General features: G+C 42.8%; 1 protein-coding gene across 1 annotated transcript in view; it reads left to right on the top strand.

Annotated features, from left to right (window-relative positions):
• TBXAS1 (thromboxane A synthase 1 (platelet)) overlaps window positions 1–6,607 on the top strand; it is a gene marked incomplete at its 5' end in the record, with an annotated part of 101,088 nt that overhangs the window by 35,941 nt on the left and 58,540 nt on the right. The window lies entirely within an intron of this gene.

Genomic DNA, 6,607 nt, shown 5'->3' with positions numbered 1-6,607 from the left:
AGAGTGGTATCATTTTCTGTTTTGCTGGTAATAGAAAATTCTCACCTATGTAGAAGTGTGTCCATTCAAAAGGTACCATTTCCCTCCTTTTGGTTGTGCCAGGATTTGTGTAAACAGAAAATGCCTTCTTCTGTCTTGCCTGATGAGGTTCTGAGTGTCATTGTCCTCCTCCTAAGATTGCTTTTTCTCTGGAGGTGCAGATGAATGACAGCAGTGGAGGAGAGGACTGTGCAATTTGATCCACAGAGCTTTTTCTTGGTGCGTGCTTCATTTCTCTGGTGTGAGTTAACACAATGAAACCTTTGACATGTTGTGACCTAACCTATAGGGTTTGGGTTATATTCTTAGGTTATTAGCTCTACAAGAGTCCAGCTGGAGTGCACTTACTTGTTTCATTCAAGTACGGCAGACCTGATTCTGCCCTCGTGTCCAGTTAGTTCAACTGACTTCCTTAGTGCCTGCAAGCTGGCCTGGTTAATACCTGTGGTAGAGTTGCATATAGAAACCCCTATTATGCAGCCCCAAGAGAAATATGGTTCATCTCCTCCCCAGTTTCTGAAAATTGGCAGCCTACGAAACCAAAATTTCTGGGCGAGGTTTCCAGTGTGATAGGTACGTGATGTTGTTCATACCTGTCTGTAGATGGGGATAGGAATTAGTAAACTTTTCCATGTAAGTGCATAGAGAGCTGACTGCAAGCTGTCTTTAACTGGCCGGTTGCTTACAGCCATTTAGCATAGGGAGACTACAGAAACGGCTATGTCTACGTTAACAAGTAGTGTGCTCACATAGGCACAGATTCACCATCTCGCGTGGTCGGTAGTGAGGACTGTTGGGAGCACACTCAAGAGTAACACACCTCAACAGTTTATTTTGGGTTGGACCGGTCTTCTGGTTTGGTTCCAGTCAAAGGAGCCCTTGCAGTGCACTTGGAGACTGCAGCGTGAAACGGTGCAGGAGACTTGCTTGTGAACGTGCTCCTCATTCAAGCTAGAGAACTAAATGGACCCTGTGTTGTATATGGTCTGTCGAAGCTGTCACTCACTATCAGTAGTATTTCAGTAATCAATTCAAACATGTAATGCTTGACTCTGTTCTCTAACAGGAGTATTTTGCTATTAATTTTAGCTTTTGCAGTGTCTGGGAGACGTCGTGGAGCTAGGAACACTCGTGGAAGAGAAGTTAAGACTTCGTGCAGAGAGATGGCACTCAAATTAAATGTTTTTTGCAGGTTAGCACTATACACAGTCCGTGTGGTGCCTCAGCCCAAACAGGTGGCGTCGTTCCAAACCATGTCATTCCATATCATCTATTGATTGGAATTATCTTTCAAATCACTTCCCAATACTTTACTAGTTTTCAGGTCTAGCTTTAGATGATGCATATATGGCTGTATTGCCAAGGAGAAGAGGGAGAGAAGGATAACTATTCATCTGCTGTCCTTGATACCAGGGAATACATAGATCTAACCTGTGAAGCCCCATCCTTCAAAAGATTTCCTATGATAAATAGTTCATGATTTGAGTGGGGGGCAAGGCTCGGCTCAAGGAGCCCATCCCAGAAGAAGGAAAAGGGTGCCCCAGTTCAGTCCCCTCAGTAACTGTAATTAACTACTTTTAGCCTAGAAAGTAAGATCTATGCGAACAGTTTGCAAGTTACGGTGGAAGAAGCTATTTTAAAACTGGGAATATATAGATGCTATGTTCAGTTGTCATGCAAGGGAGAGGAAGGGAGGGGGCATAGCAGCTACAGGCTCACAGTTAGTTATCAAGTCAGTTGCTAAGAAATTTGATTAGGTTATTGCTTGTGCCCAGCACATCAGCTTTGCTTTTATCAAGGTGCTTTGCAGTTTTCAGAAAGGGAGGGCTTTTAGAGGCCAAAGCATGGAGAATGGTGTAGTCAGGTTGTTTTGACAGGTGGTGGAAGACTGCTTTGATTTGCAGATATGCAAGCATTAAACACAGTACCTTCTTCAGCCAAATTTGTACTCAGGTAATTATGACTACTCCACCACATTCCCCTTCCTTCCTGCAACTATTTCAGTTGCCTCACGCAGCATGTTTTATTGCCCTAATCTGTGGTGCAGAGCTGTGGTCTGATTTTACAACAGCTGCCGTGTATCATCCCAGAGATGGCTGTACTTTGGTGCTGAACAGAGTGATTTATACACTCATTTACTAAAGTTTATAAAGACATGTGAGAGCCATCTGAGAAAATGTGCTATAAATGACAGGTGCAGTGTCAGGTTTTTTGGCACACGAGTCAAAAACTCAAAGCACTGTGACCTTGTGAGAACAAGTAAGAAGATCAAGTCAGTCCACCTGAGCATACGGCAGTAGTTTGGCTCTGGGGCGTTGTACTTGAGGACACCCCTGAGTTTGCTCTGATCTTCATCTGTCTTGCTTGCACAGTGGGTACCTTAGCAGAATGGGACAGCATGAAGAGGAAGGAGAAAGCAAAGTCACTGCTGCGTTAGAGATCCCTGTGCTAGCTTGATTCAGGCTGTTGCAGTGTGGTGTAGAAGTAACAAGGTTAGGTGCTAGAAGTGGTCTAGCCCTAGTGCTGTGCTGGGAGTCCGGACCCTAAAGGAGAGGTAAGTCCAACTGACAGTATTGTACTGCTGTGTTGGGTCTGGCCAAGTTTATCTCAGAGCTGTCTTGGGAGAACTTTCTGCCGCTCTCCACAACGTTGCCTGAATACACTATAGAGATGGCACTTCCAGGCAAGTGGCCTCAGTAAACAGTGCCTAGAGACAGTCATGTCATGGGTTGTCATCGCCTTTTTTTACCTCCAGAACCTTCCTCATCTGTTTGTTAAAGGACATTTTAGGTCTTCTGCTGTCCGATAGCTCAGTGTGGAGGCTCAATGATGTCTCTTTCGCTGAAAGTAAGAAGAGGCATGTGGCCCATTTCAGAGTCTGGCAAGCAGGAGAAACCTCTGGTCTCGGTTATTGTAGAGGGCATGGCACACAGGTAATTGGATCTTTGGGGCGTAGCGAAAGGGAGTGCACAGCTTTTTATTGTCTCTGGGGACGCAGAGTGACAGGGTAGTGACTGGTGACTACTGCCACTACACGCTACATCTTCCCATTCTACCTGTGAATGCCTAGGTCTGCTCTAACTGCATTGGGAAAGACAAATTTGAGCAGAATTCCTCTAACAGATAAACTGAAATTAGAATTGTAGAGACTCTGACCTGGCCCCCTTCATGTATTCTTTGGGGGTGTAGTACATGCCCTGTGAAGAGTCATTCAGTCATTCACTGAAAATAAGATGCACCTATTTGCTGTGAGCTTGTTGCTGGGTGTGCAGCTTGCTTTGATACTGTGAAGACAAAAATAAACAAGATGAAAACAGAGTTAAATATGAGCTAGTGGGGGCAGGATGCCTACATCTCTGTGTGTATAAAAGAACATTACTTTCTATAGAGACCACAGATCTGTTTCCAGGACAGCAGAGGGGTCAGATCTTCAGAAGGTTGTAAACTGGCACAACACTTTTGAGGTTAGTAGAGGTATGATGATAGACATCAGCTGAGAAGCTAGCCTAGTATATACCAGTAAAGAGAACAGCAAAAAAAACAACCCAAAAACCCCAAAAACAGAAGTTTGCTATTTCAAGACCAGATTATTTTTATAGGGTTTGTGGCTAACCATCCCTAAACTGTTACAGGCTATACAGTTGTGAAAGAGATTTTTTTATCCACATTAACTGGGTGAGAAGGAATACACCCATGGCCTTCACCCTCTCCATTTCAGTCAAAAATGATCTCTGTGTGGAGTTGTTAAAGAGCCCTTCAGAAAACAGGTATTTGTGAACAGCTTTTGCACTTGTGACTGATTATTTTGTTGTGAAAGCAAGTTGATTTTTATTTATTTTCGTGGGTGTGTGCTTAGCAAAAAGCACAGCAGGCCTGCAGCATGCATTCGTTCTGAGCAGATGGACACTTCCTTCTGAGCCGCCCTGCACTCTGAGCTGCTCTGTGTGTTTTGTCCTAAGCCACAGGGCTTAGGGCATGAAAAATTGCTGCATTTTCCACGCTGGGGATTCCTTTAATATGAGGTATCTCTTTCTCACCTCTCTTCCCATTTTAGCATTTAAATGTCTCTCTCCCTCACTTCCCCTTCTCAAGCCTGAGTCACAATTATAAACTGTGTATTGCCTGCACAATTTTTGACAGGAAGAGTAGCGGTACAAAATAGATTGCAAAAACGTAGCTGATCAAGTTAACTTCTCATAAGAAGTTATTTGTTGCCCTTAGGTGAAATGTGGTAAGTGGCTATGTATGTGCTCCTGATCTGTTGCAAAGTAAACAGATCAGGTTAAACCACTGAAATGAGGTAATTTTCTTGAGGGAAGGAAAGCAAGTTTGCTTTGGGGAAGCTCAGAAGGGCAAAAGAGGTATAAGAATTAAGAGCTCTGCCTCCTTGTAATAAAGAAATGCATATCTGAAGGTGCTGAGTGTAGAGAAAGGATCACTCTGAATTTTAATCTCAGAAAAAATTTACTGAACATTCTCAGTAATAGACAACTATGTCTTGTAAGTATCAAGCCTTCCCATTTGTTAATGCAAGTTTTATTTTTTAGCTCATATCTACAAAAATCTCTCATTTCTTAAAGCACCAGAAGAATAAGTTGCATTAAAGGCCTAGTTACAGAACCTGAGATATGTTGCTGCCCTGGTATGACAGGCTGCAGAGGCTCTGTGATAGCCAGAAGAGGTCTGGTGAAGGACAAAGTAGCAGCTTGCTCCTCCTTGCTGCTAATGGCTAGGAATACTTTCAGGACCCCTAAAGAAGGTGAAGGGGAGAGCACGGGAGTCAGGAGTAGGAAATAAAAGTAAATAGATGAAAGGGCACCTATTAACGTAAAACATTCTTTGGAGCCCACAAGACCAGCTGGGTTTTCCATTCTAGTTTTAAAATTCCATGTACAGCTCTTATTTATCATTGCTTGATATGATACTTAGAAACATCAGCATGGAGAGGAATAAAGAGCAGGATAAGCACTAGCATGACTATTCAGTGCTGGTGTGACTTACCAACATTTTCAATACTGACTAGAGCCTCATGAAGTTAAAGAAACTCAAAGTCCTGCCATACTCTCACTACTTAAGTGGAGATTTGGAGGGTTTTCTTTAATGGAAAGAAATCTTCCTGTTCCCATAAATACTTGCTTTTCTATTTCTCTAGTGGCCAGGAAGAATGTTTTTAATATGTTTAATTGATAATGTTGACCATCTAGGTAACTTGGCGCGTCATCGATGACTCGAGTGGTGTCATACTTTTCTACACTGGCTTATGATTCTGTTCTTTGTATGGAAGAGCTCCTTCACTGATATCTTTGCAGTCTAATGGAGATGTCTTGTTATAAAGAGATTCTGCCATTTCATATTTTTTTCTATCCCATAAAATTCCCAGAAATCAGTAGGAGGTAGGACCATTTTTATGGTGACTATGTGCCTGATTGAGTACTTCAGATTTTTAAACTGGTTGTGCTGAGAATCTCCTTGATAGCACAGACCACTTTCTCTGACCATTAGTGAAAATGAGAGATGAAAGTCAGAGAGATGGCACTGTCAGGGAATTACCACAACAATTTGCATTAGTTTGGTGCTTTTCATGCAGTATCTCAAGGCGCTACTCTGTCAGAAGCTTGCAACTACAGAGACTAAGCTTCACTAAGCAAATATTGCTGACGGTGGAGACTTGCATTTATCAAGGGAGGCTGAATTGTAAATAGTTTGCAGAAAAATAGGCATGCATACACACGCACGCACAAAACATAACAATCCAGTAAGCACAGGCAATATTGTATGGTGTTGCTGTTTATTCTGTTGAAGAAAATTACCCTTTTTTATTTCTTTATTTGTTTATGATGTTGCAGAGGCTCACATCATTCGCATAAATGTCAGCTGTCAGCAATCAGTTTTGTTGTTAAAAAATAAAAAGATGCTTTTAAACATGTAGAGGCTGAATGCTGTTTGGTTGTATTTCTGCAGTTCTTCATACAATTGCTGAGTGTCTGAAACCAGTTAATTATCTTTGTCTCATGGTACTTCTGTATATAGAGGTGAAGATTGCTAAGTTAGAAGACAATAGGCCCTTCCCTGCATTTCTCCCCTTAGTATCTAGAATCTACTGATTTGAATGCAGACTTAGACTCAAGAGACCCAAAGTCAATTATTTGGGCAGAGGTTGTTTTGGTTCCTGACTCTTCTGAACTTACAACCACTTAAGGATCTCTGAGACTCAGGGCTTTGATCTCTTTACTGGCTTGTGTCTCTGCTGTGCAAGAAAGCTCTTGAGCCCAAGCCCACCTTGTGTTCGCCCGCTTTGCCACGAGCCTGTTCCTATCCTCAAACACTGAGGGGAGGCACAAAACGGGAAAAGTTTGGGCTCAGTTTGCTCGCTGTTGCAAGCTTTAGCAGGTATCTCTTTGTAACAGATTGGTTTCTGTCCCAGGCACCCTCACACCACCAGACAGAGAATTCATCCTGGAGGCCTTTCTGGAAGCTACCTGTTGTATGTTCCCCCTTTACAGAAGCTGTGATTTGTAGGCAGCCACAGCCATCCTTTGGCAGAAGCATGGGCCAGCAGAAACAGGTG

Source organism: Buceros rhinoceros, unplaced genomic scaffold, assembly GCF_000710305.1.
Source record: "Buceros rhinoceros silvestris isolate BGI_N320 unplaced genomic scaffold, ASM71030v1 scaffold3750, whole genome shotgun sequence".
Classification (NCBI taxonomy): Eukaryota; Metazoa; Chordata; class Aves; order Bucerotiformes; family Bucerotidae; genus Buceros; species Buceros rhinoceros.
This window is presented reverse-complemented; position numbering and strand designations above follow the sequence as displayed.